Source organism: Plecotus auritus, assembly GCF_963455305.1.
Source record: "Plecotus auritus genome assembly, chromosome: 6".
Classification (NCBI taxonomy): Eukaryota; Metazoa; Chordata; class Mammalia; order Chiroptera; family Vespertilionidae; genus Plecotus; species Plecotus auritus.
In genome coordinates this window covers 73,859,833-73,883,984 of record NC_137773.1, presented here as the reverse complement: position 1 = coordinate 73,883,984, position 24,152 = coordinate 73,859,833, and positions in this window count along the sequence as shown.

Below are 24,152 nucleotides of genomic sequence, written 5' to 3'. Positions count from 1 at the left end.
ATCCTAAATTTAAAAGCTAAAATTATAAAATTTCTCCAAAAATACATTGAACAAAACATCTGTACTTTTCGAGTAGGCAAAGTATTCTCATACAAGACACAAAAAAGCACAACTTACTTTGAGCTAATAGAAAAACTAAAATTAAAGAATGAGCCTTGATAATATAAATAATCAAGTTAAATCAAGACCCCAAGAAGATTAAATTTAACTATGCTCTATACCACAACTGGCAAAACTCATTCTTTCTATTCAAAGTAGAAAGTAATTAATCTCTTTTTCCTAAATTCATTAAGATAGTTCTATCTGCCATATAACCTTTAACATATAGCTTCTAAAAATAATTTCATGGAGTTGTAATATAATATTCTTTATAAGAAAACTGGGTTAGTTAATGGAATATGTGCCTAGTGGGTAAATAACATCATTAATTTCTTGTTTCTTTCTTTTCTTTGTTCTCCAAAATGCTTCCAAAAACCAAAACAGTTCTTACAGGATGAGTCTGATTATTATGTCTCTTCTTCATAAAGTTAATGAGAAAATTTGTGAAGAAATTTTAAAAGTTAGATTGCTTCTGATGGTTTTCAAACCTAGAACTTTGTGCTGCCACACAGCTATATTTAGTCATGAAAGTAGATGAGATGGCACAGAAGAACCATTCCTTTAAGCCATTCAAGTCAGATAAAGAAGGAGAAGACAGAAATATAAGGCTGAAAAAGAGCATGAAGAGGAGGCAAAAACAAGAAAGTGTGATATTATGAAAATCCAGATAAAGAAAATATTTTACAACGAACAGAATGGACAACTGGATTTAATGTTCTTGAGAATATGACTGAAATATACCAACATGTTGTTTGTTGGTGGCCTTCACAAAGAGGAATTTCAATAAATGGAGACTGCATCTTAGTTGGACATTATTTATAAGAAAAAGAGAATAGAGAATGTGAAGATAATAATTTGGGGTACAGAAAATTAATAAATGGTATGGCGGCTAAGAAAAGTAGAGAAATGGCAGAGTAGCTGAGAAGGATATAGGGTTGGGGGTTATTTATTTAAAATGAGCAGGCCTAGTGTGTATGCTTTTATAATAATAATATTGACCAAGTAGAGAGTAAGAAGTTGATGATACAATAAAGAGATGGAAATATTTTAAGATTAAAATAGTTTGCTAAATAAAGGGAAGCTGAGTACTTGTGAAGGGTTCAAACTTTTACAAGAAAAAGAAAAAGCAAGAGAGAAGGTGGGTGCATACACAGATATACCAGTACAGGTGAGAGTGGAAAGACAACCTATGTGATTGTTTCTATTTTCTTAGTAAAGCATGATGAAAGATTATCAGTGGATTGTAAAAAGTTGTGTTGAAAATTTGAGGAAAAAGAAGATGCAAAATGCTCACCTTTAGAGAATGAAAAAAACAAATTCACTAAGGAGATATAGTAAGACTAATCAGGCAATCTCAATCACTCATTTGAAATTTGAGGTCATTTAAGTTAAGTTGAGAAAAGTCCACTCAGTTGTTCAAGTCTGTAACAGTGCTCAATGGCTTAGGTATGAAACATTATTTTCAATATTTATGTTATCTAGTATTTTAACTTTGAGAGAAATTTTAACAGAAGGAAAGAAGAACAGGCTTGAAAAGTGTTTTTTAAGGGCATGAATACATGGAGGACACAGTATATAAGCTGAGAAAAAAATAAAGAGAAACATATGGCATTAAAGAGTAAAAAAGTAGAAACATCAATGGACTGAGAACCCTCAAATTAGTCAAATGATTGTTGAATGAGAGAACTGGAAAAAGATAGTTGGGAGTATAAGTTGTGGGATAGAATAGATTGTTCAAATTTGGGAATTTAGTGTGGAGAGCGGCTACAGTGTTCAGACAGGTTCAAGCCTCAGACTGATTTGTGGCAAAGCCACATACAAGTTCCAGCTTGGAGGGCAAAGCCCTCCCAGCACAATTATAGCCAAAAGGCTATGGTTGTAAGCTTGACCGTATAGTCCGGCCTTGCAGTCCTAGGTAGCTAAGGGATGTGGGCTGAGGGGTGTGCAGCAAGTGCTGCCAAAAAGAAGCTTGATAGAGTTCAGAGAATGGCAACAACAGGAAAGAAGCAAGTGTAAACATCTTGCCCTTGCTTTGCTTTGTGTGATCTGACTATAAAATAAAGCGTCGGCTTACAGGCTGTGTCACTGTTTCCTCATCCAGGCACAGTGATCCACCTGGTCCCAACTATATTCTCTTGTCTGTTTTCTTCCGTCACCTTCCCTCCTCAGGTTCACCCCTGGCCAAGCTGGACACGGTTCAATTTAGAATGTGGTATAGTTATATGATGTGACTATAATAGTCAGTTGTTGAGGTAGAAAAAAGATTATTATGGATAAAGGGACAAGACTATAAGAGGCCAAAGTATTAAATAAATTATTCATATAAATTTTGAAATTACCAAGAAAAACAATAATGTGCACTGGAAAAGAAGTACCTATTAAAGTCACCTATGAATGTAAGTGGGAGGGGAAAGTGGCTGAAAAGTTGGTTGTAGGGTGATATGAACTGACAGAATAAGCCTCAAAGTAGCTGTGATTTTATTTAAAGAAGAAAAGTAGAAAACTGGTTTGAAAATAGCCCTAAAGAGCTAAGAAGATACTTATCTCAACATGAGGTCTTATAATGCATGAAATAGAAAAGAAAAAATCACCTTTCATTTGAGATGGTTACTGGGAAGTTGTGTCCTCGAGTCAAACTTCAGCTATCTTAAAAAAAAATGGAGAAGTTTAGTTATAGGAGGTTTACTGATGTTGTAAAACCTCAAATCCAGAGAGAATGCTGGAGGGCAGTGAAGAGCTGGACATTATAAATATGAAAAGCATTGTAGGGCTCAGTGTCTAGAGACTTCAGCAGTCTCTTAGGGAGGGCTGAGAAAACAGTTCAACAAGGCTCTAGAGCTGCACTGTCCAGTATATGGTAGCCACTAACCCCGTGTGGCTATTTAAGTTAAACTCAATTAAAATTAAATAAAATTAAAAATTCAGTTCCTCAGTCAAACTAGTCACATTTCAAGTGCCAGTAATCATATTAGATACTGGAAAGATACAGAACACTCCCATCATTGCAGGAAGGCCAATTAGACAGTGTTTCTCTGGAACATTAGATAGTATAAGTCACTGGGATGGCTCTATAGCTTCAGGTAGAGTGGCCAGCTAGGGAGAGGCCATCTGGTAGGGAACTTAAGACATAGTGAATGTCTTAAGGTATCTGATGTCACAATAAGTTTTGGTAGATTAGTGGACACACTCAGTATTATATTTCTTCTTGACCCAAAGTGATCCAATAAGGGATGACAGACACAGACGTGGGGACTGTAGAACCTAGTACAGTGTGAGAACATGCAAGTGAAAGCAAGATCATATCATATACATTCAGGCACATTCAAAATAAGAATCCCCTATATTCATAGGCCTGTTTCCTCTATATAATTTAATATTGAATTTATTGATTGTGAAGCTGCATGTAAGACACATCTAGTTTTTCCTCTGTAATAAAATGTCCTCAAAAATGCTATTTTCCATGTAAAAGAAAAACATGTTAGCACAAATCTCTCATGAATTTATATATTTACCAATTAAGAGCAGAGATAAATCCTTATCATAGCCCAGAAAGTAATATAATGTAAAATGAGCATAGAGCAAAGGTGAGCACAGTTGTGCAAGCTAGCATGGGATTGGATAATAGGTTCAAATTTCTCAACAGCAAATAAGTTGAATCTTGTGGCCCCTACATTATTCAAAATCCAAGTAGTCCAAACTAAGGGATATAAAAAAATTACATCTCATACACAAAAGTTGTAAATCTTCTACTGTTTGAATTTACTTATGTTGCCAGCATAAAGAAGTGGGAATGAACAGAAAGAAGGTAATAAAGGAGAAGAATGAAGTAATTGAAACTGATACAATGAGATTCAAATCTACACTGAGATAATAAAAATATAGCTTTTTTGACAGAGAACTTCACATTTTATTTTTAATAACATGCAGATTAACTATATATTTTTATGCTAGCTGTTTCAAGGATAATGAATATCCTCTCAGTTCAGTAGTTCTATATTCTCCAGACTCTTAAGGTTCCCCAGATGCAATTTGATAAGTATTATTAATTATGACTATAATTCCTTTTAGATAAGAAAAAAATTTACTAATAATCTATAGAAAGATCCTTTTTCTGAACTCCTGCCCTGCCAATAATAATTTAGAGGAAGAAATAGAGACAGAGAGAAAAAAAATACTACTGGGCTAAGGAATTCATTATTAAGCAACTAGAGGCCCAGTGCACAGATTCGTGCACCAGTGGGGTCCCTCGGCCTGGCCTGCATGGATCAGGCTGAAACTGGCTCTCTGACATCCCCCGAGGGGTCCCAGATTGCGAGAGGGCACAGGCCAGGCGGAGGGACCTCACCAGTGCACGATCGGGGCCGGGGAGGGATTGTGGGAGGGCTCTAGGTGTGTCCCGCCCATCTTGCCCAGTCCCAATTGGCCGGACCCCAGCAGCAAGCTAACCTACCTGTCAGAGCATCTGCCCCCTGGTGGTCAGTGTGCATGATAGCAACTGGTCAAACAGTCAAACGAACATTCAGACACTTAGCATATTAGGCTTTTATTATCTATATGTACATTGAGTTGCCAGAATTATTATGACCACCTGACGTTTGTAGACAAATTAGCTATACACTGCATCATATGGGATATGGAAGCTGAAGGCCTGTTTGAACACCTTTGCTGTCTGCAGTTACCAAGATAAAACGTCTCCAATTTGCACAGGAACACAAGGATTGGAAAGTCAAGCATTGGAAAAAAAGTCATGTGGTCCGATGAATCACATTTCCAGTTGCATCATGCAGATGGCAGAGTAAGAATTTCGTGGAAACAGCATGAAAGCATGCACCCCACATGCATGAGTACAACCCTTCAAGCTGGTGGAGGCAGTGTTATGGTTTGGGGCATGTTTTCCTGGCATGATTTGGGCCCTTTAATTTGTGTGGAACAACATCTGAATAGCACAACATACCTAAGTATGGTTGCTGATCAAGTTCATCCTATCATGTTGATGGTATATCCCAATGGAGATGGCTTCTTCCAACAAAACAATGTGCCATGCCACGGTGCTCATATTGTGCAGGAGTGGTTTCAAGAACATGAGGGAGACTTTACCTTGCTTAGGTGGCCCCCACAATCACCAGATGTCAATCCAATTGAGCATTTGTGGGACGAAGTTAAAAGAGCCATCAGGCAGCTGGTTCCACAACCATCAAATCTCACAGAACTGGACAGTGCTATTCATCAGGCATGGTGTCAGATTCCTCATATCACCTTTCAACATCTCGTGGAGTCAATGCCAAGAAGAATCGCTGCAGTATTGAAGGCAAAAGGTGGCCCAACGAAGTACTGATGGGGTGGTCATAATAATCTGGCCACTCAGTGTATATATAAAAGCCTAAGCAACTGAACAACCAGTCAGCCAATTGCTATGACACTAACTGACCTACAGGGGGCAGACACTCAATTCAGGAGCTGCCCTCTGGTGGTCAGTGCACTTCCACAGCCAACCTCCCACAGCTGGCCAACCTCCACGGCAGGCCAGCCCCCCCCCCCCCCCCCCCCCGATTGGCCCTGATTGCCAGCCAGACCAAGGGATCCCACCCGTGCACAAATTTGTGCACTGGGCCTCTCGTATGGGATAAGATTTATCCCCAACCTCTATGTGGTCCCACCACACTCACTCCCAGTCTTCTTGCCTAGGATCAAACAGATTTAAGTATTTTTCTTATTATAGCTAGCTAAAAGTCCTCCTTCCCTCATTCTGCCTGTGTCTATCATCTCCTACACTTCTCAGGTGGCAAGATGAGGAGAACCCATAGGAAACTGCTAAGAAGAAGAGGCTTGGAGGTCTGGACATAATCTTTGAGGCTTCAGAGTAGAGCCAACAAGCCCCATTGAGGACATAATCTTGTTCAGCCATTTGGGGCCTGCCTGTTCCTAGAAATGAGCCCCAAGGAGGGCTTTTTTCTTCTAAGACTGGTGAGTCCACAAGCAAAGATGTCAGCATCCAAACAGAATTTCAAATGTCAATCGAATTTTCAGATTGTTTCTCCATCAAGAATTGGTGGGGGTTTTTTCATCCATCAAATAATGCCATAGATGATGTGCTATGCATTGTACCTGTTCTACTGGGATTTGTACCAAAGAGCAATGGGAGACAGGGTAGCAGTAGAGTAAGATAATCATTTTTGCACATCCTGATGCCTACAGAAGAATAGGGTGGACTAGGGCCAGACTTGACTCAGGAAGATTTGTTAGGATATTTCATATTCCTGTTAATACAGGTGGTAATTAGATTTATGGTGGAAGTAAAGATGGAGAGAAGTGTTGGATTAAAAAATATTGAGGAGCTAAAATTGATAGTACTTAACTATGAGGTTAGAAATAGCAACCGAAGTAAATAATGGCATCATATCCTGGCTTTTCATTCATTATACAAATAATTTTTAAATGTTTACTACTTGCCGGGCATGTGTTGAAGATATAACAAATATAAAAACAAACAAACAAACAAAAAACAATCCTGCCATCATGAAGTATACAACAGTATGCCTTTGTGAATGTGGCAGTACTTAAAGAATTAAGTTCAGTTCAACCAAAGGATACAATTAAATTTCAGAATGTCTAGACTGTGGGTACAAAGTTAGATGCCTGTAGATTGCACACTCAGAAGCTAAATGGATGCAAAGGCACGTGGGCCTCCATGTTCCCAAAGTCTGCCTGGAAATCCAGGACAGATGTCAGTTTTTGTAGTGCTGGATGAGTATAAATCATCACATTTGAATGGTAAAGAAAAATAAGAAAACATTACCATGTTCTTATCCAGTAAAATATTTCTATGCTGAGAGAGTATCACCAAGACACAGCCCCATTCAGAGACTGATGAACCAAATGTTTGGAGATATTAGGAGATATTAATTAGTAATTTAATCATCATAACTGTATTTGGGAAGCATTTGAACATGATTTACAAAGTCTTTGAGGTATAAGAAGTTTTTATTGTTGTTGTTGTTGTCGTTAATCTTCATCCAAGGATATTTTTCCATTGATTTTTAGGGAGAGTGGGAGGGAGGGAGGGAGGGAGAGAGAGAAAGAGAGAAAAGCATCTATGTGAGAGAGACACATGAATTGGTTGCTTCCTGCACATCCCCCAACAGGGGCCAGGGATCAAACCTGCAACCCAGGTATGTGCCCTTGACCAGGAATTGAACCCATGACCCTTCAGTGCATGGGCTGATGCTCTAACACTGGATACACCAGCCAAGGCTAGTGGTATATTTTCTTTACCCTTCTAGGTCATTATAGACATTTCAAAAAGAGATTTGAAGTAGATGTATCCAGTTTTGCTGGACAAATACCAGTTAAAAACTTGGCAAAGAATTTGAGTAGACATTTCACTAGAATAGATATACTAATGGCTAATAAGCATATAAAATGATGCTCAATATCATTAGTCATTTGGGAAAAACAACTTAAAACCACACACCAGCATATCACATCCACTATAATGGCTACAATAAAAAATACAAGAATAAGTGCTAAGAATGTGGAGAAATTGAACCCTCACACATTTCTAATAGAAATATAAAATGGTACAGCTACTGTTAGGATTGAATTGTGGCCCCTCAAAATTCATATTCTGAAACCCTAACACCCAGTACCTCAGAATGTGACTATATTTGAAGGCTTTTATGAAAGATCAGTTAAATGAGGCTATTAGTGTGGGCTCTAATCCAATATGACTGGTGTCCTTGTAAGAAGAGAACATTTGGGCACACAAAGGGACACCAGGGGCATGCACACGTAGACAGAAAAGCCATGTGAGGACACAGCGAGAAGGCAGCCATCTGTAAGCCAAGGAGAGAGGTCTTAGAGGACACTACCCCTGCCAGCCTCCAGAGCTGAGAGGAATAATTTTCTGTTGTTTAAGCTACACCGTCTATGATATTTTGTTACGCCACTCTAGCAAACTAATACAGCCACTCTGGAAAATAATTTAGAAGCTACTCAAAATGATAAGCATACATTTACTAACCCAGGAATACCTCCTAGATATACACTCAAGAGAACTGAAAGCATATACCCACAAAAAGACTTGCACACAAACCTTCTTAGCAGAGTTATTCATGATAAACGGATGCAAAGGCACATGGGCCTCCATGTTTCCAAAGCCTGCCTAGAAATTCCGGACAGATGTCAGCTTTTGCTAGTGCTGGAAATCATCATGTTTGAATGGTAAAGAAAAATAAGAAAAAATTACTATGTTCTTATCCAGTAAAACATTTCTATGCTGAGACAGTATCACTAAGACTCAGCCACCATTCAGAGACTGATGAACCAAAGGTTTGGAGGTTATTAGGAGATATTGATTAATTTAATCATCATAACTATAATTGGAAACAGCCTAAATGTAAATCAACAAATGAATGGACAAATATAGAATATTATTTGGAGATAAATAAGAATTATTTATACAAGCTAAGACATGTATGGAATTTATATATATATATATATATATATATATATATATATATATATATATATATATATATTCAGTAAAAGGAGCCAGACACAGAGACCATTTTCTGACTCAGTTAATATGAAATGTCCAGAAAAGGCAAATCTATAGAAACAAAAAGTAGGTTAGTGGTTGTCTGGGATGAAGGGGAAAGGCAAATACAGTGAACAGTAAATGGGCACAAGAGATGTTATTGGGAAAATGTAAATATTATATAACCAATTTATGGTGATTGAACAACTTGGTCAATTTACTAAAAATATCATTGAATTGTACACTTTAATGAGTGGTGTCTTTTCTTTGTCACCAGTAAAACTATAAAACATTACAACTCAATGAAGTTATTTTGAAAGCTATAGAGTTTTACCTCAATAGTTATTTTTAAGTACCTTAATAAAGTTATTCATCCTTAAATAATATTTTTTCAAAATGAAAAAGAGGCAAACAGGGGACAATATAAATACCATGCTTGTGAAAATTTCAAATCAGAAGAACAATTAGTAGCTTAGTGGGGAATGAGTTGATGAAAATTGATAGTTTGAAGGCTAAACAAGAGCATTAAAAACAAAGTATTAAAATAAGTGAAAGATTCAGTTTGTGACACCAAGCCTCTTTCTTCTAAGAAATCTTAAAGGATCAAAACTTCAAAGACAGACTGTTACTTGGCTAGCAAAACTGAACATACCTCTCCTAATCTCTCTTTGAAATATCTACAATGACAAAAAGAAGCATAAAAATCACTATTGTATAAGCTAGCATTTGTAGTTTAAGTACTGCCAAATGAAGGAGAAACTCAAAAAGACTAATAAAACAGTACATGGCCTGGATATCTGTCATCTGCTCTCTCTTACATTGTCTTACATCCAGCATTCTGTGGCCAAGTTCCTAATTTTCTCCCAACATCTCTTTATTCTGAAATACATAGTAGAATTTTTAGCTGGTCATGTCAAATGAAGTCAGTATTTCCCAACATCCTTTGCAACTAGAAATAAATTTTTAGCTAGCAAAACAAAAGTAAGTGCACGTGCCCTGGACAGCTTCCAAGAGCCTTCCATAAGAGAAATGTGCATATTCTTTCCTTATTCTTTACTTTCTCTAATTTTCTCCTTGAAATTCAAATACCACCATCGTGGATCATGAGGAAAGCATGCTAGAAATGGTAGAATAATAAGCTAGGAGTATGGCATAATGGAGCAGCCCTGTTCAATACCTCTAGACCAGTGGTTCTCAACCTTCCTAATGCCGCGACCCTTTAAGACAGTTCCTCATGTTGTGGTGACCCCCAACCATAAAATTATTTTTGTTGCTACTTCATAACTGTAATTTTGCTACTGTTAATGAATTGTAATGTAAATATCTGTGTTTTCCGATGGTCTTGGGCGACCCTGCTAGTGGTTTTCAACCTGTGGGTTCTCAACCTGTGGGTTGAGAACTGCTGCTGTAGAGCCTAAGACCATCAGAAAACACAGATATTTACATTACGATTCATAACAGTAGCAAAATTACAGTTATGAAGTAGCAACAAAAATAATTTTATGGTTGGGGTCACCACAACATGAGGAACTGTATTAAAGGGTCGCGGCGTTAGAAAGGTTGAGAACCACTGCTCTAGACTTTTACATGAGAGAAAGAATTTTCATTTTGGTTCTATGAAAACAAAGCACACTTCTTTATGTTCTATAACTAAGCTCATTCTGCTGTAGTGTGGGCTCTAGTAGGGTGACTTGGAGAGGCCCCTGGGTCTTGCCAGTTAAATATAAGTCTCTTCTTAGGAGAGATTCAGTGTCTTTAGGAGAGATGCTCAATCTTTCTTCTTTCCCCAAAGCAACAATTATCTTCATAGTAGTGGTAAATGGGGCCTCTGTTCTATTTGCTGCCTTCTAGGTCTTGGTTACTTCTGTCCTTTGGGTCGCTGTATCCATAATGGTAGTCTCCACCACCACTGCATTCAAAGTGGTGGTCTCCCCCAATCTCCAGGTATCCATCTCCCACCACTACTCGTTGTGTGCAAATAATGCCTTTGCACCTCTGTCCTGACCCCAGGCCTTTGCCAGTCCACCAGGACTCTGACCACTTCTGCCCCCCTATGAGGCATCCTAGACTTCCTTCTCATTCTCCATAGGTTGTAGGAAGTCAAAAATATTCATTTATCTATATACATCTTCCATCCCGAAATACTGTTTGACCTGGTGACACACAATCAAAGGTGGAATAAGCAAGCAGAGTACCATGCCAGATGTCCTTGGTTTCTCCCTCAACATTTCAGGAGTTTCTACTGACCAAAACATAACCAAGTGTTTCCAAAATACACCTCATGCCCACCGAGGTTATAGTAAACTCCTCTGACCCCCCTGCTCTCCTTCTGTTTTTTCCATAGCATCTTCTCAGAGGGCTTTTTTGACCTCCTGCAGTTAATTTCTCATGTGCAGAGTGTAAACTCCAGCTCTTTTATTCTGATGGTGGCACGATGGCCCTTGATATATCAAGGGACAATTTTTAAATGAGATACAATTTTTTTTCTCTTTACAAATTATAGCTCTCAAAACTCCTGTCTCCCTAAATCAGCACTGAGGTTCAGAGTTCATGGATAGCTCTCAGAACCTCTGTTCCAGGTGGTTCCATCCTCTCCATCCCAATGAGGTCAATAGCCTTCTGAATGGTTTAATAATTTCATAGTATTAGATTCATTTACAGTTGAATCATATGCCAACCTATGTGTAAATAAAGAAAAGAGAATGAAATACTGGAAAATGCCAATCTGAGCCGTAGACAACTCCACTCAAAAGCTACCTGACTTGTGCTCAGAATCTTGGGCCCATCTTTAATTCATTTGCTCTTTCACTTGGTATTTGTAATCATGGATGTTTTATCACAGGATCTAAAGTTGGTACTAAATAAAGAAAAAAGTCCTCTGACAGCTGTGGAAGGAGCCTAATTAGGAGCCTCTTTAGTTAACTTTAAAATGCATAATTGATGTAGAAACATGTGAAGCAAATAGCACCCCCTCAACATCCTCACAATATTTTCAAAGTTGCTGATTGTCACATTGGTTTCGTGTCATTTAGAAGATGTCGTTTTTTTGGCTCCTTTTTATCTTAATCCAGGGCCATGTTTCAGTTTAATAATTCATTAGCAGCTCTTTGGAACTTACTGCCTGCTGAGTTTACTGAAGACTGATTAGCAATTTTATCATTTTTAAGTTTTCCGTATATATTTTCTTAAGTGTCATCTCCTGCTGATTCTAATACTTTCTTGCTTAAAATTATTTTTCCCCATTTTTCTGCCTTGCCACTGTGAAACTGTCAATCATTTCTATCCCCCAGAATGCACATCATTGAAGTCTGAGATCCTGTTGGTCATTCCCAATCATATAGTACTTGTCTTAACGGCATATTTATATTTCAGCAAAGTTTTATTCTGTCGTTTGTCAATAATACTCATCCCAAATCATGTGTGCATTCAGTTACATAAGGCATAATTGGACAAACCATGAGCATGGGAATAAGACCCACCTGAAATTTGAAGTTTTCCTCTATCATTTCTATCTGACTGACTATAAACTGTTGTGTGTGTGTGGGTGTGTGTTTTTTTACCTAACTTGACTAAATTTCAATTTATTCATGTTCAAAGTTGTAATAGTAACTACTTCTTAGTGTTGCTGTGGGAAATAGATGATAATATATATAAAAATATGCAATATTATACCTGAAAGATAATAGATATTTTGTTAAAATTTTATTTCACTTATTTTCTTCCTTTTTTCTCCTCATTCTATTTTAGTCAAGTTAACATTAACAAACTATTGACTGGTTTCATTATACTAGGTCTGGCATTATCTGAGATACTGAAACGGTTCTTCTTAAATCCTAGGTATTTGCAGTTTTGTTGTACCATGTCAATTTATGTTTCATTAACTTGAGAGAACTCTTATTTTTAAAAAATTGTTGCCTAAGGCTAATTCTGATTGTTCCTTAAGCTCTCAAAATTGCCATTTGCTTGCTTACTAAGGTAAAAAAAAAAAGGCACAAATAATAGGCAGAAATGACACATATAAATCATAACTCCTTGCAAAGGCACAGATGAATCATGTGTTTTAATTGGAAGATCATTAATAAAAACACTCTTCTGCAAACCCAGACTAACCCCATCACAATTCTACATTTGCATTTAAGTGCTTTAATCTGATGGGGTTTTGCACTATAGCTAGTCAGAAAACTGAGAATTTTTATCAGAAGATATCAATGTTAGCTGTTTCTACACATCTCTGGTTGGTACAGTCCGCATAGGTTGGTTTTATTCTAATACTGGTGTGCCATGTTTAAATTTTGAAAATCATCATCTATGAGTTTCTAATAAAAGCACTGTATGTTCATTTTTTTAATTAGAAAATTCATAGAAGAATAAAGCTTAATTAATTAATCAAATACATGGTATTTTGATCTGTGTGGTGATGTTTTGAATTTAGATATATTAGTGATCAGGATGGGAGTGATAGCAATTTTCACATAATAGCCGCACCTCCTCCAATTGTCAGCCATCCTCAAAGAGTACATTGCTCCTGAGGGAGAGTTCTGTGAGAGCAAAGGTAGGAGAACAATGGTAAGGAATAATAAAGTGAGAGGAATTCAGGGTCTTACAGACAATAAACAAATGACAAGACAGCCCAACTCAGAAGTGAGATGTCTGTCTCAGAGGCACATGTCAATATGTCTATTCGAATGGAAAAATTAAATCAGACTTTTTCTGACAGTTATTATATCTGATTTGGCAGATTTTTTGACAATGAAACATAGCTTTAGAATATAGATTATACAGTAAATATTTTCTGTAAACAAAATGACCTAAATCTACAATTGCAATGATTTAAAAAAAAAAACATATTTAAAACACAATAAGGCATAAGTATTTTGAATGAAATTCCTTTTGGCAAAATGCATTTAAAAAACAAATTTTGTCAGTCTCTTTTGGATACATCAGGTTAAACCTTGTGTCTCTGAAAAACTGAATAAAACCTATAATTTATGCAATTATTTATTTCACTGCTTAGAATAAATCTGCCTTGCCCAGTTGGTGTAGCTCAGTGGTTGAGCATCGGCCTATGAACCAGAAGGCACAGTTCAATATCAGGTCAAGGGCACATGCACAGGTTGCAATTTCAGGCTCAATCCCCAGTGAGGGGGGCCTGCAGGAGGAAGCCAATCAATGATTCTCTCTCATCATTGATGTTTCTCTCTCTCCCTCTCCTTTCCTCTCTAAAATCAATAAAAATATACTTTTAAAAAACACTGCAAAATATTAAAATTATTATCATTTTAGACATGCAAATGAGTAAGTATAAGTAGATGAGGCCACAACAGATAGAGAACACAGAAATTTGTGCCACCTATTTCTAAATTTCTGAGGGAGGACCTAGACTGACCCGACGGAATTATAAGAGGATTTGGTCAATAAGACAATTATGCAACCATAGCCCAAAATCCAGCATAAGGATTGAGGTTTAAACAGTTCACTGTCTTAACCTTTTGTCACAAGAGGTAAATCCAAAATTTGTGTGATTTAACACACACACAAAAGCTGGTGTTTATTGGTCTCTTCTATCTAAAGACTCTAGGATTTGGGTTTCTTCCAGCTCCAGCAATCACCATCTTAGCACAAGGCCTGCAGATCACCACCATCAAGGAAGGGATTAAAAAAAGTAACACAAAGCTTTTAGGGAACAAGATTGGAAGTGTCTAAAATTACTTCAATCAGCCGTGTCTCGGCCTTTTGGCTATGATCACATGCAGTATCTGTTCTTATCAGTTTAAACATTTCTTCAATCAAAATTTCAAGGCTAGAACCCAGCTACATAGCTTTAATCCCTTTGCAAGGAAGACTGAGAAAAGTGCTCTATGTCCTCAGAAACAGGAAAATAAATTTTGATTTGCCCATGAATGGGGCTCAGGAAAACCTGTCAGAGACCTTAATGTGTGCTCCCCAGAGCTGAGGGAATGAATGAGACTAGAGTTTCCTCAGGCCAGGAAAGGATAAAAATAGATGCAATTAAAGACCACTCTCCCCATGAAAGTGATGGAAAAAGAGAGGTCGACTTGGGGGCAACAGTATTTCTTCCTAGCATGAAAAAATAATGCATGAGCTTCCTGTGAGCAAAGACGTCATGGAAAATAAGCAAGTTAGAGAAATTTTGAACGGAATCTTGATGGTGATTCTTGCCTGTAAGAGGCTATTAAGTGTCCCAAGATGACATCAAGAGAAATATTACATACAGCAGATAACCTTAAAGTTATAGGTTTGAAAAGTCATGAGTAACCTTAAACATTATGTAAGGGAACAGGAAAAAGTTGCCACACAGTGTGGGTTTGAAGAAACTCTACAGAACATAGTTAAATTGCTTTCTCAGCACCCTGTCGACTTTTGTCCTTGAACATAAGCATTACATTGAGATCACCTATTGTTTTGTTCTCCCTCTTTTGGTGGTTTAAGCAAAGCTGAGACAAAAAGAGACATACTATAATAGTGTTGTTATCAACCACCCTCGGGGATATCCAGCTTGCTGCAAATCCAGTCCTTAAAAAGAGATATTCCTTTTTTTACACATCTTAAAATTCATGTTAAAAGGAGAGATTTTAAACTATAGATATTCATAACTTCCTCACAGCATAACTAATGTAATTTTTATACTGTATGTTTTAATATTTCCTTGCAATGTTGAAGTAATCTTGTTCCGTAATGGAAACAGTGTGTTTGGAACAAGGGGAGCAAACACACCAGGGGAGCAGAAGGGCCCAGGGCAACATTTCTTTCTTTCTTTCTCTTTCTGTGGAGCTTTTTCTTGAGGGAAAATAGCCCAAATGTTCATGAAGTGACAAGGGAAGTTTTCCTTTTGGGTTTGTCTTTCCTTCTTAAGGTCCCAGCGCTTCTGCAATATCAGAAGCAAAGGCAGGACTGCAGGAGAGCCAGAAAGAACAGGACTGGGAAAGTGATAAATATTGGCACTGCGTATTTGCCTGGTCACAACTGGAAATTTAATTAAGGAGAGAAACAGAGAATCATGAACACTTTAAGGTCGAATGAGGAAAGTCTTCAGCAGTCAGGGACAAAGACTTCACCATAGGATGGCCCTGGCCAGTAAGGCTTAGTTGGTTGAAGTATCATCCAGTGTACCAAAGGGTCACACGTTAGATTCCCAGTCAGAGCACATACTCAGGTTGTGGGTTCAGTCCTGGAGTGTACGGGTTCTCTCTCACATAAATGTTTCTTTCTCTTTCTCTATCACCTCTCCCTTCCTCTCTCTCTAAAATCAAGTTTAAAAGAAATAATCTATATATATAAAAGCCTAAGCAATGACTGGCCAACTGGCTGGTAACTATGACGTGCACTGACCACCAGGGGGCAGACGCTCAATGCAGGGGTTGCCAAGCAACAGCAACTTTGCAGAGTGCCCTCTTGCACTCCGGGACCCCTCCAGGCATGTCAGACTGCTGGTTTCGGCCTGATCCCTGCAGGCCAGGCCAAGGGACCCCACTGGTGCATAAATCCATGCATCAGGCCTCTAGTAATAACAATAAAAGAAATAGGACAGGTAACACATTTAGGAAAAGGAAGTTAGGTAAGAGTTTAGAGTTTGTTTGCTTGTTAGTTTACAATAAGCAGTGGTTGGGACTTTTGGCTAGGAGGCTAGCAAGCTGAGACAGGGACATAGCAGAAAGAGCTAATACAAACGATGAGATCAGACACCAGGGAACAATGCAAAACCAGAATCTGAAATTCAGGGTCAGAGGAACTGAATTCTAAAGCCAAAGCGATAGAAGTAAAATGAGGTATTGGGATTGCAACTGAAATTGTATTGAAATTGTGTTAATAAGAAATATGTTAATAATTGTTTGCATCCCATTCCTCCTAAACCCCACTCCCCCATGAAAGGATGGTTAAAAGGAACACCCCCACCCCCCACCCCCGACATGAAGGCTCCCAGGGTGGGTAGCCTTCTGAGTAGTCCCAGGTAAATGGGATGGAGAAATCTGAGGAACAGTGAAGTTCCTGACAACCAGAAAAGATTCAGAAAATAATAAATTCTGATTCCTTATTTATCATACTAAACTCTTTGCCTCTTTTCCCTGCTGGAGGAACTAATATTTTTTATTCATGTGTCAGAATATCTCTATAGAGCAATTTCATAAGAAAAGATTGAAGATAATCTTCACAAATGTTAAAGCCTATAACCTTATTCAGAATGCTACGGCATTGGCTTCAAGACATCTGAAATCCTTATGAGCAGCAGGATTTAAGAATGACACTGAGCCTTACGGGCCAGGGCCATCCTTTGGGAGGATGTGTCATTGATTATATGAGTCAAGTGCCTGAAAGCTAACTCTCTGCCTTTGACTCCAGAGTGGGAGCTCACCCCTGCTGCTAGATAAGTTGAAATTTGGGGAGATTAGGTGGCATCAACCTCAGATATAGTGAAGTTCATTTTTAAAAGCCTCATCTCTTGAAGGCAGGTGAAGTAAAAAACAGGAAGGAGGGTTAGAAGTTGAGGATCTGTCTTTACCTTTGCTGCTCTATCCCACCACATTTCTGAATTGGGTATTTGGTCACCATGAAATGTGATCAAGACACAGTCAGATTCAGAGAATATACATTCATTTTTTCCCTTGGGAACACTGGATTCAGTGTGTCCCTCATTACCGAGTCACTGACACTATTGGCAAGAGAAAGGGTCAAGCTATCACATAATGACTCAGAGCATTATAGCTGGGATGGGGTGGGGGTGGACTTTGAATTCTATTCTCCCCAAGACAGGAAGATTTTTAAAAGGAGCTTCTTCCAGACAAGTAATGGTAATAGTCTAAGGCTGGGATTACATGAGATTCAGATTGGAGTTGGGATTCATCAAGTGACAAGAAATATGAGGGGATCATTCCAGAGGAGGATTAGTGTTAGCAGGTGACATGAGCACCAACAGGTCCAACTCCAGAGAGGAAACAAGGTTCTCAATTGCAAAAATACTCACAGAACCTAACAAATGGGCACATGTATGGTGAATTCTGAATGACAGAAAAATTATCCAAAAAGGATCTGTGTGAGGAGAATCTGTGTTAAATTTTAGCTTCCAAAAATCATAAAAGTTCCTGATAGTGTTGCCTCCAATGGGAACTCAGACTAATGGTGGTAGTCAAAAGTATGGTTAATGTGATATTGAGCTATTTTTTAAAAAGACAGTATGTCTGTACATAATTGGTATAAGAATAGAAAGTAATATTTAAAGAACTAGTTAAAGGATGTGGCCCGATTGTTTTGCGTAGTTCAAGATGACAAAATTAAGCCTATTTTTGAAAAATAGTGGTTTTGCAAAATAATTCATCACTTTTGTTCCCCCAAAATGCCTGATATTTTTAGTGAGCTCTGCAGCTTTCATAAGGGCTTTCAGTCCTGACTTAGTTGTCACCATGGATTTGGGGGAGTGGGAGCAGAGGCACAGATGCCTGAAGAGACAATCCTGGAGACAATCCTAACACCAAACAGTTTCACCTTTGCTTTCATACTGAAAAGAAATTGAAAAGAGTCCAAGTAAAAAAAAACCAGAACTTTCTAGAACCCCACCACAAGGGGGGCTGAATCAATAGGTTCATATCTATTTAAGAGGCAGGACATAGGACAAAAGACTACTGTTTACAAAAATATGTTTTATATGTCTTACCAGTTTCTGACAGCCCAGGTAGACTAATTGAGAATTCTCCATCTTTTATCTACAAGTGTCAAAGTACTATTGCCCTATAAGTCTGTCCATGGACATGGCTCCCAATCAGGCTGAGAGGCTCTGGAGATGTTAACATGGTATGTGATTTCAGATGCCTGCAAATCATATGGCTACAGGTCTCTGAGACAGAAATATGTTTCTTGATTCCCAGGACCTACATATACACTTTCACCCTTCCCCAGTATGTTAATCAGAAGAGGCTAAAGTATATGACAACCCCAAACTATCAAGGCTAGATGTTTTGGTCTAGAAATTATAAATACCACTTCAAATGTTTTATTGACCTAAACTAGTAACATGGTTCTACTCCATCACAGAGGGCAGGAAGTTTAATCTTTCAAGTGTCAAAGAGATAGAAGTCAGTGAGCAAAACTATGGATTACTAAACCTAATGAGCAATCTCAGCCAACTCCAAAGAGCTCACCTGGTGCTAGGGGAAGGCCTTTTAAGGATGCTACCAACCTTAAGGAGGATATAGGGCCTCTTGATTCTTCTGGTCACCAGTTTATTATTGCTTAAAAATAAATCACATACATTACAGTGAGATGGTACATGGCAAACTAGAAATAAAGTAATGCAAAGTTCTTTGATAGTAAAGATCAAACACTATAGGTTTCCATAAGTATTTCTATACTCAGAGTTATCTGACTTAGAAGTTCTTAAGAAAAGAGGAAGTATTCTTAAGGTAGGAATAAAAAATTCATGGTAGCATTTTAGGCAAAGAGGTGTTGGTCCTAGTCTTTCAGCTGAGAGATCAGAGTCAAGAATATGCAGTTTACCTGTTTGGACTCTTGCCACAATAGATCCAAAACTCATAAACTGTCACATAAATTGTACATGTGGACTACTATTCCCGTTTTTCAGTGTAATTTATTGAAGAGTCTTAACTCAGTCTTGTTCAAACATTTAATGATTCTGTTCTTTTACAATCACTAACTACAACCATGCTCTGTTGAACCACCATTTCTTATCTCCCTTAATGGCATCCTAAATAAGTCCTAAAACTTCGTATTGACTTTTAGTTAGTAGAAGCTCTAATACAATTTCACACTTCAATATTATATCAACATTATATTTGGTTTAATATTCCTCTTCTCCCCCTCCCCAGGAATGCTGAATAATCTCTGTACATCCCTCCAGGTCCACTCCCACCTTCTTTTCTCTGCTCTGGGTCCCTAAGAAGCTGTTCTCTACATGAAGCTTCAACTGGGTTCTTTTTGCTCATTGGCTTCTGGTTGAATTGGGCCAAAGGAAGGTACTGGTACAAGATCAGAGGCTGGAGAGAGCTACTGAAGTATTTATTTCCTTGATCCCCCCTTGCTGGGCCCCCCATTGCCAATGACTGTGACCCTCTTCAGAAGACCACGGGACCTGTCAGGCTGCCCTCCTCTCCAGCTACAGCTCTTGGTTCTAGCAACCCTTTCCTCTCCTCTCTCTTTGGGCTAGTGGTGGTTAGAGCTTCCCACCATGGTAAGGCCAGGATGCTTCACTGTGTCTTGTTGGCTTCCCTTAACTCTGTTCACACCTTAGCAAATAGTCCCTTCACTAATTTCTCCTCAACTGCCCTAGTTGAGTGTGCCATCTGTTTCCTGTTGGGATGTGGAATAGAAAAGGGCTGAGCACTTCTTTTCCTGCCCCCAAAGGAAGGGAGGGAAAATCCCAGCATCCCTATGCTGAAGACTTTTCATCCAAACAATGTCCTCTGATCCTCTACTTCTCCCTAAATTTTGTGCTTACTCAAAAGAGTGTAAGACTTGTGATAAGGGAAGCAAAGAAGGTTTAAAAACCTCATTATAAGCCCTAGAGGGAGATTCACACTTTAAATGCAATAAGCTTTCCTTAGAAGGTATGTCACTTTGTGCTTCTTTGTCCTTAATTGAGCATTTCTTAATTCTGGGGCACTAGGAAAAGTTCATTCAACGTGCTGAACGGCCTTCATTTATCAGTTTACAGTAAAAACTCAAGACAAAAAAAAAAACACAATTGTTCCAAATTGAACTAATGTGCCAGGACTACATGTATCTGTACGTTTGGATCCTCACTATCTTGAATAACCCAACAGTTAATGGATACTTTACAATTTACCTTTATCTGCCTCATTACCTACCTAGGAAAATAGCAAGTTATTCAAACAGAATTCTAGAAATTGTTCTCCAAAGCCTTTTATTATGTTTTAACACACAGCCAATGTCAAAACAGTACTCCCAGGACACTAGTATAGAAATTCATCTAATGGCATATTTAACAAAATAGCTGCTTTGAGAAAGAATAAGAGCATGATCTTTTAGAGAAATTATGCTGTGTTATTTCATTTCATTTTATAAAACACTACCTGAGAGCCAATTCCAGCTAACCTTATGCTTTATTTGCATTTTTTTAGCTTATTAAATGTGAAGGCATTCAGAGGTTGAGTGATATTGCCAGCAAGCTGTATTTCATGTTGAAGATCAGCAGGGGCCTTTTGGAGGGCTTCAATTTTTCTCCGAGTGTCAGGAAATCAGATTATTGCATCCAGCTGCAAGCTGTTTTGATTGAACTGAAAGTCTGATTTAATTTGGTACAAATGGCAAATTACTCCTCTATTTATCCTTGAACTACATGTGCCCACAAAGCACTATATTTCAGGATGTTCTTAAAAGTTTAGGGTTGAAATGTGATTTCTAAAGGTTCCTTCTCTATGCCTAGACCACTCATAAAATTCCAACAGACGGTGAAGGCCTCCAGCAAAGACATAATTTCTACACTCCCTGTCCTCATGCTATTTACAGAATATGGGTATTGATTCAGTGGTTATATGCATATTGTGAAAGACATGAATACCTGGTATTCTTGACAAAATGGAATAAAGCTTGGAATATTTATGTACTGATAGCACTTAAAGGGCAACTAATTTTAAGATTATGCTATACAGCAGTCCCTCCTTATTTGTGGTTTTGCTTTCTGCTGATTCAATTCCCAAATATTAACTGCAGTCTAAAATGCTAAATGGAAATTTCCAGAAATAAACAGTTCATAAGTTTTAAATTGTATGCCATGCTCAGAAGTGTGATGAAATCTCTAATCACCCTGCTCTGTCCCTCCCGGAACGTGACTGGTCCCTTTGGAATCTCCACACTGTAGCTGTTCCCATCTGTTAGTCACTTAGTAGCCCTCTGTGTTATTAGATTGACTATCTTGGAATCACAGTGCTCGTGCTCAAATAACCCTTATTTTACTTAATAATGGCCCCGAAACGCAAGAGTAGTGATGCTGGCAAATTCGGCTATGCCAAAGAGAAGCTGTAAAGTGTGTCCCTTAAGTGAAAAGGTGAAAGTTTTTGTCTTAATAAGGAAAGAAAAAGAATCGTATGCTGAGGTTGCTGAGATCGATGGTAAGAATGAATCTTTTATCCATGAAATTGTGAAGGAAAAAGAATTCCTGCTAGTTTTGCTATCACACTTCAAACTCCAAACATTACAGTCACAGTGCACGGTAAGTGCTTAGTTAAGATGGAAAAGGCATTAAATGTATCTGTGGAGGATGAGGACAGGGAATGTGTCCTCATTTAAGGGAACATGTTGCTTCAGAAAGCACTGAGCTTATACTTCAGCAAGGAATCCCCTGAAATGAGTGACCAAGCCATTTATTGCAAGTACAGGATGGTTACACAGATTCAGGAATAGGTTTGGACTAAAAAATGTAAAAATTACTGGAGAGGCAGTGTCTGCCAGCGAGAAAGCTGCTGCCACATTCCCAGCAGAGTTGGAGAAGGTGATTAGTGTTCAGAACTATCTGAGTTTTCAGGCATCAACTGGGGTTCTCAGATGTATCTCCTGTGCATAAGAGGGACAATTGATTGTACTCTCAGCCATACTATTACTGAAAATTGGAGACAGACGGTAGTGTAGTGATGGCCAAGGGCAGGGGGGTGGGGATGGCTAGAGGTAGACAAAGGGAGGGGGGTAATGAAGGACATCTGTAAAAGTGTCAACAATTTTTAAAAATGCTAAGCAATGTTAAAAAAAAAAGTATCATAGACTTTCGGGCCCTTTAAAGGATAATACTTAGGAGACAAAACAAGTGTTTGCTTTTGTTTAATCTTATTCAGCACAGTTTTCAGGAACCACTATACAGTAGAATGTATTCAGGAGAAACAAAATAATTTAAAAAGTATAGTATTATTTCAATATCACACTTTAGAAGCTACTCACAAGTTCTGAGGTTTCCAGTTTAGCAAATGTACTTCAAAACACACAAGTAAGGATGTTTCAAGGTGAGCCAAAGCGAACGTTTATGTGAAAACAATGACAGTCACTATGAAGTATGAAGTTGAACTGGTCTTCCTTTAAGGAGGTTTAAAATAAGGAAAATGAACAGGTTCCATTTAGTCCCATTTAAGGGCAACAATGATAATGAATTTTTCCAATGGCTCTTTAAATTTTCTCCACTTAACACAATCATGTTTTCAAAGTTATAAAACCATTAAGTCTAAGTAGGCAGCGAAGCACAATACAATCTTTAAAGAATGGGACTTCATAAATCTTTCTCCTTTCTGATGTCGAGTCTGCTTGTGTGGTTCTCCATTTTGCAACTTCTTTTATCTTCTGTTCCCTCTTTTCAAATCATGTGCATATTCAACTCAGCTACCACATTTATTCTAGTGTCTCCCTCTAACATAATGCTTACTTGCTCTAAATAAATATAGAATTTTAAATTAGATTGCTTATTTTAGCCAAGAATCACACAATACTAAACTTTTTTTTTTTTTCATGCCTATACCTTGCTATCCGACTGCATTGCTTGGGCAATGGCCAAACATTCCTTTCTTTCCCTTCCCCTTTAAAATCTAGGGTAGTGCCATGTTTCATAAATGCTCACTGCATGAAAGTAAGTATGAGTTCTGTGATGTCTTCACAGTCATTTTTTTTTGCAATACTTAATCCAAAAAAATATAACTTTTTTTTAAATAAAAATTATTTTGTTTATTTTTAAAATAATGAGTATTTGTGTTCATTTTTTGAAACTGTCCTGTAATATGTCTCATTTTGTTGGTTCTTAAAAAATATTTTTATATGTTTTTATTAATTTCAGAGAAGAAGGGAAAGGGAGAGAGAGATAGAAACATCAATGATGAGACTCATTGATCAGCTGCTTCCTCGATGCAACCCACCATGGATCAAGCCGACAACCTGAGCATGTGCCCCAACCTGAAATTGAACCATGATCCCCTGGTTCATGGGTCAGTGCTCAACCACTGAGACATACCAGCCAAGCTATATTGTTTTTTATAATCTAAAATGGGAAAAGTTATTAACAGCAGGTTATCGTCTAGAAAATGCTGATATCCTACTTACATAATATAGAACTATGATGCCAAAATGTTTGTCTTCTCTTGAGCCACACTATTGCTTTTTTCCTTTATTTTCAAACTTTATAGTTTATAAAATACTTCTGGGAAAATAATAAAAATTATTGAGGCCAGCAATTCCTACTAAGTATAGTGTTCCAGCATAATATGGTTGATACTCTGATATCTGAGAAGAGAATTAGATATTATTTTCTGTTCAGGGAATTTCAGGCTAATACATGCTAATAAATGCTGAACTGAACTTATTAAGATAAAATGTTCTTGTAAATCAAATGATAGTCATTTTCTTTAAAAAATGATGATAGCAGGTGTTCCAATCTGAGCCATTCATTTGCAGCATGATTTAAAATTAGCAAATGTCAACATGATGGAGAGTTAGTTTCTGAAAATACAGTGAACGCAGACTACGTTCCATGTATGCACTGAAGCATAAGTAATAATCC